At 34.3% G+C, this 10,801-nt stretch overlaps 1 long non-coding RNA gene across 1 annotated transcript; it reads right to left on the reverse strand.

The window, feature by feature from the left end:
- Window positions 1-369: 369 nt before the first annotated feature.
- Window positions 370-10,021, reverse strand: LOC149785194 (uncharacterized). The gene is made up of 3 exons (XR_016425371.1): window positions 9,687-10,021; window positions 3,697-4,541; window positions 370-1,019 (listed from the first exon to the last, which is right to left on the reverse strand). It is a non-coding gene; the product is annotated as an uncharacterized LOC149785194 (long non-coding RNA).
- Window positions 10,022-10,801: the final 780 nt, after the last annotated feature.

Below are 10,801 nucleotides of genomic sequence, written 5' to 3' on the forward strand. Positions count from 1 at the left end.
TTGCTGTAAATTGTGTTCCGTCATGACAGTTTTCGTTAATTTATCATACTAGGATGGTAAGTAGTACGATGGAGGATATTTCTAATCCATGACACTACTGATTTAATACAAAATATTCTTTTGACATCAAAATAAAAGCAGTCAAGTAACCAAGGAGGTTATCTGGCAAATTTATCTTTTGCTATGGTTTGCAAAACTGTATCCAGGTTTGTAGTATTCGTAGTAAATCTGATAAACCGTAAATCTTAAAGATAAACTGTCAATTCAATTTGTTTATTGAAGTGAACGTAGATGAACTCTCGTTGCATTCCACAAAAGTGAAACGTATTTTTTGTGAAATATACAAATGACAAGTAAATACAACAACTATTCATTTAATTCTGTTTAATAAAATGTAAAGAATTAACAATATATCAAAGGGTAATCGAAAATAACGTAAATTAACCATCCCATCAAAAAATCTAGTCTGGAAAAATGATCTACAACGATAAAAATTGTGTTTGGGAAATAAATATAAAATCCGTTTCAAGAAATAATACCTTATATAATTGAAGCAGCCAATGAGACATACAACAATTTGATCACAGACACATACATTTAAATTGTAAAACTGCAATCATTTGTATATAGATATATTTAAAATAAAACTGAATCAGTATCTATTCACTTATGATCAACAGACAAATTAACTTCCTCAATACCCTGTTTGACGACTTATACACCGGTGATCTGAAACATTTTTCTTCCTTCTAATCTTCGTGGGTATTTTGTCGTTCACAGTGGTGGGACAGGGGATGAAGATTAAATTTTGTTGTTCATTATCTGCCGCATTGGAGCCCCTTCTTGCACCTCTCACACAGGTCGCTACGGTGAGGTCTGCTCGAATCATTATGGCGTTCCTCTCTGTCCTCATCCGAGCATATGCAATTTTCTTCTCCACACATCTTGCATTTGATGGGTTCTACCTTGTAGGGACTGACTGCTATCCGGCAACTTTTACATTCTTGTTGGTAGTAATCCTAAGTATTATAACATTAAACACAAACCTTAGATAAGAAAAACAACGACGACGACGTTTATAATAATAATAATAATAATAATAATAAAACGATAACAGTAAGTCTATGTTTCTGCAGGTAAGAAAGGATACAGGAGCGGATGTCACCTCCAGATTTTTTTGGTTGGATCCATTTGTTTAAGTTAATGTAATGCAAATGAACATCACAGTTAGGGAGATTTAAAATTTTACTGTTACTTTTGCGATTTCTCTTTTTCGATCATATTCAGCGTTTTAAATCCGACAATCATGTATGATTACAGGGTGAGATTACAGGGTGTCGAAGATCTGAATCATGGGCTAATTCCACTGGGTTAGGTGTGAATCTCAATAGTTTCCAGGTTAAAATCAATGGCTTTAATTCTGACTGGTGGGTGTACACTATTTTGGGTGTGTGTAGGGTGGGAATCTCAGTGTGTGTGTAAGCGTGTGTGTGTGTGTGTGTCAGATTTGGATTGTTTTAAACGTAGCTTTAACAATTTTCCAGTCGTATCGCTCCGATGTCTGCAGTGTGACAGTTTATAATGATGTCTAGCACTGAGGCATCATTATGCATACATGTAGCATCATGTCCCACCCAGTCACATTATCGTGCCACCAGGTCCACCAGTCGTAACACTAACATTTTAATGCCGAGTGCCAAGCAACATGTTACTTATTCCCGATTCAACTATTTTCACATACATTGAATACTAATTCCTTATTCATACCGCGTTTTCTATTTATTTATTATTCCCAATTCAGTATGTAATTGGTTACCGTTATGTATATTTAATTTAATTTTGTCTGTTTGTTAGTTTTTATTTTATTATTTCATTACATTGTTTACTGGACTTGACCTTGTCCAAAACTGAGTTCATGTCTGTTTGACCTGATTGACTTTTTTAAAAATTTTATTTTATTTATGTAAACAACTAATAATAGCTTTATTATTCTCTATGTGTATGAGCTTATTATCAGGATTATTATTCAGGTAAACAAAGAAGGAGTAAATATGTTGATTAGTGTCAGGGTTTTTGGAGATTCCTAAGAGAATTGTAAAGGCTATTGTGTTGTAAATAAACCAGGTTCTTTAGATTATTCTGGAATGTTATTTTTCATTAAGTAATGGTTGTTTAAAAAAAATGCTAATTGTGACCTGCGGTGAAACAGAGAACTATATGAATTATGTGACTGTGAAAATTTTACTAGTCGTGCTTTAACATCAAACAAGTTGTATTAAGTTGTGACCAGTTGGGCTGAATTTTATTTTTTTCAAATTATTAAATTCAAATGATTATTTTCTCTGGAAATACAAAAGTGCTGTGATAAAATTTTTGGATAAAGACATTCATTGGAATTTATACTGAATTCAAACCTGGATTATTATTTCTGTGATTCAAGAAGAGACTGACGGCATATCAGTACATTTTAGGCTATAACACGCACGTCATCACCTTTAATTTTGGATCTCTTCGGGACTTGAACTGAGTTTCATTCAGGACTTTTTATTACTAGGACTTGTGTCTTTATTTCTTGGATTATTTTTGGATTTAATTGGCAAAGCCGTATAATTTTTATGTTTCTTCCCATTTTTCACTTTGTATTCTAGAGAAATACAATATTTTTTACATTTTACAGAGCATGTTGTCTTCACTCTTTCCACTTACTTATTTTAAGAGCATAGACTCGCAACAGTTACCACTCAGTAAATGCAGATGAAAGCTCTTTAGGACATGCATTGGTGTAATTCTAATCCAATTAGTGAAATACCAGCTATATACAGCTAAATACAGACATATCGCGAACTATATGTAGGAATGGTTTAAGATATTGATATGTATACCTATGTAGTAATTTGACATAGGATTACTTAGTTGTGTTAGGCATTTGGGTCGTGTCTTGTGATGCATGGCGTGCAGTATTAATATTTGGGTTCGAAAAGCTTGCAAATGACTTGAGTAAAAGGGAAACCACATAAAACATACATGTGTGAAATTTGAGATTTATTGTAGCAACTGGTTACTTATTCCTAATTCGATGGGTAAGTAGTTACTTATTCTTTATTCAGTCTGGAATGAGGAATAAGAAACTATCTTGATGTCAATCTTATTTAGCCCCTTCAAAACTAAGCAAACCCATGCTAGGCCATTCTGTATATTCATATCATTGTATGTTTGAAATAGTCCACTATGCCAAATGGGCTCGGGAATTCAATCAAATGAACCTTTACGCTTAACCGCTCTCGCCATACAAGAGCTCTTTGTATAGGCCACCTGATTATCACATTAAACTGCAGGGCTGCATGCCATGCCAAAGAAATGACAAGCTTTCTGGGGAACCAGAAACCACTGTCATCGGCATGAAATTCTTAGGTTTCTTTTATGAATGGGCATACTCTGTATCTTTCTCTTAAACGCATTAGTTAGAGGAAAGGTTGTGGGTATGCAATATGTAAAATGTTTTGGATATTGTCTGGGCAAGATTAATGTTAAATATATATGTGTTATCAGATGGACTTTTAAAGAGTGTCAGCTTCTCTAGTTGCAACGGAAGACAAGTAGACGGAAGGTCCCTCCAAAGAAAAAGTTGAGAGAGAAAAAGAAGGAAGCAAGAATTTTTCATACGACCGACACACGAACACAGCTACACGAACTTACATATCCGCCTTTTCTGTACACATGAGAACTCTCCCAATGGGCGTTGCACTTGTTACATTGGAAGAAACCGTATCTTCGTCTACCTTGTGTTGAGCCTCTTCTTCCGCCCCGTCGACCTCGCCTCCCACGAAACATGGCGTTGTTTTGCTTCGTATTTTATCTTGTAGACCTACTTGATAAACTCAGACTGATTTCCGAAAATGTTATGACCCAAATGATATGATACAATTGGTCGATATACATTTAAAGATGTTATATTTTTCTTTTCTAATCAGTGCCCTCTGACTTCCTTTTTAATTGTAATTTTTATTTTATTTTATTTTATTTTTTAATTCACGTATGAATGCTGAATAATTGTAAAGATATCTACAAGAGAAACACTGTGCATTATACAAAAACAGTCTACATTCATTCTCGGTTTCCTGGAAATATAGTCTTGAAGTTAGTTCCATTTTAAGACCGACTGCTCATTCATATGAATTAGAAATCATAATGGGCCCTGAGCGTCATTATGAAGATTTTTGTGTTCGTTTGTTTCTTTTTGTGATAATTTTGAAAGTTGCTTATAATGAATTGGGAAAGATAAGCAATTATTTAATACAACTGTCAAATATATAAGCATTAAAACACGGCTTTTACTGTCATAATCTTTTTAGTTATGTATCAATTAAGAAAACATTTGTCATAGTTGATAAATACTATTAATGATATAAATACACAATTTAAATTGCACGATTTGATATGACGTTTGAACGAAATAATTTCTTCCTACTCGGGTGGATTTTGGAAGGGTGTGTTATTTTAATAAGACTGCCACGCATGGGAGCTTTACAAGACGCCTTCAACTGTAATAAAAAAATATTAGTGACAGATCTGTAAAATTAAATTGCCATGTTTAAAAAATAGTCGTAATAATAATTAGTCAGAAATTTAATTTCACGACTGATTTTTTCCCACTCAGTGTAATTGTAACATATATTTAGTCACTTTGTTCTGGGCTATTTAATGCTTTGCATGTTATCTTGTTGGTTTTTGTTGTAGCAAGTTAGTTTTCCACTGTGCGAACACTGTTTATTGATGTTTAATATTATTGTAGGTAAGAGTTAGACCACGTTTGCTGCATAGTGTCGAACACTATATCGCATGTGTGGTACTTTATCCAAACTTGATCTTTATGTTCTTCCCCGTGCTAAAAGACACAAAGCATAAATTTTTACAGAATTGCTTGTTGTCAGTGGGAGGTGGTTATTGTTCACATACCCTATACTGCACTTGTCTTGCTGACGTCACAAATATTTTAACAGTGTTTAAAAACATTTTCAGGATTATTTGTGATTTAATTCACAATACTGTAAGTTTCTGTTAAATTTTCATTTGATAAGTTAGAGTCGGGTACTACGTTGTGTGAGTGTTTACGTCATGTTGTGAATAATTTACAAATAATTTGCTTTATATCACTGAAAAATTTGAAAAGAAAAGCATAATGCATTTACATGCACCTGCTTGATGGTCTAGGAAGATAAAGACAAGTACATTAAAGTAGATGAATTTTTTATGTACATGTCAATTATCGCATAAGTTGTAGTCTAAAACTAACTTAATTTGGATGTTTAGGCTTACAACTTAGCTGAAAATCTGAGAAAGACATTGTATTGACGAGAGCAAATAGGAAGTGTTCACACTGAAGCATGCATTTTACTTTCTACACCATTTATATAATAGGCAGGGAAACTTTGAGTGGGAAGTCAACATCCGGAAAAAATATTTATCATTGAGGACAAGTAAATATAAAGCACAATGACTCAACAAACGAGAAAATATTAGTGAACTAGAGAAATTAAGTAAACTTCCAACAGAAAAGAATGGCTGTCCTGACAATCTAAGGATGATTCTGAGTCTTACAATGGAAAACATGTATTTGACACATTAGCATACGCAAAATAAGAACTAAAATTAACGTTGCCATTTTTGTTTAAATCAGAAAGTTTTCCAAAAATTTAGATTTGGTCCGAATATGTTGCACATCATCCCATTTGGTCACGACGTAGGCATACGTGACACGTGCAAAACATGTGATTAAAGGAGAATATAGGTAATTATAACTGTAATAATTTGTGATCAATAAACTAGTTTTCTTAAACAATAAGTTAATATTTTTGTTATTTATTGTGTCCAGTGAAATGAAAACGTGATGTTAATACCATTTAATTCGTGACAAGATTACATAGGAATATCCGTAGATTCCTTACATAAGAAAACTACCAAACTAGCGGCACAGTGAAAAAATACTTTCCTACGTACCACCGGGGAAAAAGATACTGCGTTTAACTGGCCATACCGCGCACCTCTAATATATAAAGAGTAAATTAAAGTAAGATTGCTGTTTTTCAGAGAATATTAGCTTGTTTATAAGGTGTTTATCACCAAACGCGCTAAAAGCTAGGTAGGCAACGATGGTTGTGAAAATTACCAAGGTGCCAGGTAAGAAAGGCGTGATATCGCATCTCATTTATAAATGGCAATTTAGAATCGTAGGTTTTATTCAATGCAAGTCAAGCATGACAACACATGCTTTGTTTTGTACTTTTTGACAAATTGTTTTAGAAATATTCTTTTACCTAGTGTTCTATACCTGTATGTTGAATAAATGAGTGTATCTGGACTGTATCTTGAAGTAAATCTTTCTCCTGTTCCAAGTAGTCATCTTTAGTTTAAAGTCAAAGTACCGACGTGCACTGATGATACCTCGCAAGCCTTGACAAAAGAATTTAAAGTGAAATAAAGTTATTGTCCGCAATCAGTACGTGTATGGTGTGACGTTTAAGGCAGGGTTTTTGGAGCAGACAGATGTCATTATAAGTGATAAAGATCACGATAATTATGTTTGCTTTGTTACGGCACGTGACGCGTTATAACTGCTTAGGTGTGGTTGTCGTTGTAAGGTGTAACTCCTTTTTTTTTCAGTGCAAGATAGGCTATACTTGGCTGCCAGTATAAATGGTGGAGGAAGAACTCGGGAAAACCCCGGAAAGAACCACTGACCCACGGGAAGCTACTGGCTAGCTTTCTCACATACCCACATTGGCCAAACCCGAGACTCGAACCCACGCAGACAGAGGTGAGATGGCAGTGATCCGTAACGGTGAGCGCTGTAGACCACATGGCCACTCGGAGCCCCCTTACGTGTGGTATCGATGATGTTGATTTCTCAATATATTAATTCCTATAGTGATATATAAGAGAAATAAAGACCGATGTAGGGTGGGAGATGGAATTAACCAATTATATTAAAATCATACCTGGGGACAGTATAGATACAGGCAAGATAGAATTTTTTATAGATAAATCTTATTATCCAAACCAATCAATATGGTCAGCACAAAGGGAACACAGCAACATATGAAGATCAATTAGTTATCTGGCATTCAACGTTTTACAGAAGATTGAAAAGAAACCATGCCAGATCGAGAGAATACGGATGTTGATGTAACTCCTACTAGCCAAAGAGACACGTAGGACGAGAAAACCCTTAGCAACTTAATGAGATCGACAAGACAAGGGAAACCACCTGACCGCCATAACAGTTACGTGTAATTATTATATTATTATTTAAAGGAGATGGTTTGGTCGTGAAGAGTTGGTATATTAATACCATTGCCTGGAATAGGGTAGAATTAATCTACTTATGAATTCAGGCAGATAAATAATAGAATCAAATTTGCCAATGTGTTACATGTACACTATAAAGAACTAGTATTTTATATTCAGTCATTTGCAAAGAGTTGTGGGCATTTTATTTTCGGTAATATGATCTGATTCAAGAAATTCATTGATGACGAACTTGTGAATACTTGAATTGTCAGGAGTGTTAAAGTGATTAAATTATACGCTAGACACCTAACCCTCAGTTGGAGAGAACTCTTATAAAGGTAGACACCTAACCCAGAACTGGAGAGAACTCTTTCTACGGCAGACAACTAACCTTTAGCTGGAGAGAGCTCTTTATATTGTAAACACCGAACCCTAAACTTGTGAGAACTCCTTTTATGGTTGGCCCCTAACCCTCAAATGGAGAGAATACTTTCTACGATAGACACCTAACCCGAAACTGGAAAGAAATCTTTCTACGGTAGACACCTAAGTCTTAGCTGGAGAGAACTCTTTCTATGGTAAACACCGAACCCTAAACTGGCGAGAACTCATTTTATGGTCGACACCAAACCCTCAACTGGAGAGAACTCTGTATACGGTAGACACCTAACCCGAAACCAGATATAACTCTTTCTATGGTAAAGACCGAACCCTAAACTGGTGAGAACTCTATTTATGGTGGACACCAAACCCTTAACTGGAGAGAAGTCTTTATACGGTAGACACCTAACCCGAAATCAGAGAGAACTCTTTCCATGGTAGATACCTAACCCGAAACTGGAGCGAACTCATTCTGTGTTAGACACCTAACCATTAAATGGAGAAAACTCTTTCTATGGTAGACACCTAACCCTCAGCTGGAGAGGACTCTTTCTAGGGTATAGTTAAAGTACGTATTTGACTCATATTCTTTGATATGATATGTTTGCGGATATGGCATTGCTTTTTGTTATATAGCAAAATTGCATACATAATTTGCTTCTTTTTAATTTAAGAACGGGATAAACAATGATTACAAAAATATGTATCTTCATTTATTTTGGAAAATGATTCTAGCATTATTATTTAAATCACGCCCTGTTATCCTCTATGAATTTGCTAATATTACCGGCATTATCTGTATACGACTAATTTTGGCCTATTGTTAATTGTCACTCATCATTCGATGCGTTCCTTTTTTATTTAGTCAAATTCAGTGTTTAATTTAGAATTTGCAATTTATTATAAATTTAAATTAGACTTGTCGTATTTGTAAAAGTAATGTCATATCCGTGGATATGACTCATACTTCGCTGCAGTGCCCGGATATTTGAGTACAGCACAAATACACCATTATCGATATGATATTATATTTCAATATTTTATAACTAAATAGCTTATGGTACATATCATGCTATAATCTTTGTCGTACATAGACATCATGCCGAGGCAGTCATATCAGCCTACAACTAATTGTATTCGCTCGGTAACATACCTATTTTCTCATCGATTCGCTATGTCATTCAACATTCGATGCGTTTATTCTTTATTGTAATTGAGTCAAATTCAGTGTTTAATTTATCACTTTTTTATACACTTGAATGAGACGAGTCATATTCACAACAGTAAATGTCATATCCGTGGTTATGACAAATATATTTACTCTAGCTATGCCGCTCATTCTATACTATACAATTGACCCTTGTAAGCGTCAATATATTGGATAATTCATTCAGCTTATCAATGGGTATAACTGTATTCATCAAAGATATTGCTGGTAAGATGAACTTTAAAACAACTGGGAGATTTTAGCTGGTCATGCACTGACAAAGATTGGATACATTGTCTCCGACTCATTGTCAATAAAAGTTTTAACAGCAATTCCTGTGTAAGTTTATTTTTCTATTGTGATCCATATCTTGTTTCATTTTCATAGCGTGTAAAAGGCACTAGGTGAATATCACTGAAATTGCAGTAGGTGTACACTCTATGGAGAAATATATGAGGAAGGTATTAAATATAGTGACACATTTAATTGCTTCAAACCATTGAGCTATATTTCAATGAACGTGCCCTTTCAATAGATGGGATTTACGATTCCTCAGCAGTCTAGACATACATATTAAAGTGTTCGTAGAAATATTAGGAGATGCTTAGCAATATTAACACATACAATGCCAGTGATGAATATATCAGCAAATACGATACAAGTACATTCAGCTATAGAGACGGTGAAAATCGGATTGTTACTACTCTATCTAAATAAACTAAGTAACAGATTGAAGTAAAACCAACAAGTTTTGAAAAACAGTACAAATAATTTAAATATAATTATAAATGAAAATGTAAGAGGGACTTACATTATTATCAAATGAATCCAAAATCATAAAATTCTTTTCAAGTCCAAAAGAATGGAACATTTCGAATTAATTTCAGATCCTCGAATGCACTAGTCTGTTAGCAGTCCTGATGTGTCAAAATGGCATTGTCGAAAACTCCTTTGAATAGTTCAGAATAGTCCTAGAATACTATTTTAGTCTAGTTAGAACTTCGTAGTTCCAATGTATATTCTAAACAAACGTTTCCTCTAAAAAATATCTGAACACAGCATTAAATACGTCTGAAGACTGATGTTACAACAAAAACATAACAAATAAGACCGAACAAAACTGTCCAGTTCCACGTATTTACATGCAAGAATACGGGTTTGAAAGCGCATGTTGCTACTGCTAAGTACGTGACTTTTTGAAAATATCCCACATCGTGAAAGAAGCCACTTGACCTAACCCAACCAATAGGAAAAAAACGTAATTCTTCTAGTAACCCACCCGATCCTTCCAGCCAATGAGAAATTACCCCAAAGTTGTCAACATGCTTTATTCTTAATATTGTTATTAATGGTCGTAAACATCTACGTCAACAACTATTTATAGATCGTACGAAGTCTACACTCTTAATATTCTAATATAGAATTTTATACACGTGTAAAGAATAACACAAATATGTTGATTATAAATGATCACTACAATTTACAATCATAAAAAAAATTACACACAATATAGATGCAGTCATATTGCAAGAGTGATAAAATATATAGATATACTTAATAGTGTCCTGTAATACAACGGAAGCTCTAGACCCAAATTTGTACCTATTCCACAGATAGGCAGAAAGGAGTATTAAGAAATCAGCTTAATGCATAACAAAGTTGAAGTTCTAGTTTCGTACAAGAATGGAGTGAAGAAGGTATTATGAATGTATGAACAAAAGACCACGTGAGAACCCTGCATATGATGATAGTAATGCAGCATGGGCCATAGTAATTCCCTGGCCTACCATAAGGTAGAAATATCGTTTGCCATTTACACCCTATGTAATTCGATAATATTCACCTACTTCCATTAACACGCTATGTAATATTCACCTACTACCATTTGCCATGTAATTCAATGATATTCACCTACTACCATTCCCA

The sequence above is a fragment of the Sinohyriopsis cumingii genome, chromosome 13, assembly GCF_028554795.1.
Source record: "Sinohyriopsis cumingii isolate HCF-2022 chromosome 13, ASM2855479v2, whole genome shotgun sequence".
Classification (NCBI taxonomy): Eukaryota; Metazoa; Mollusca; class Bivalvia; order Unionida; family Unionidae; genus Sinohyriopsis; species Sinohyriopsis cumingii.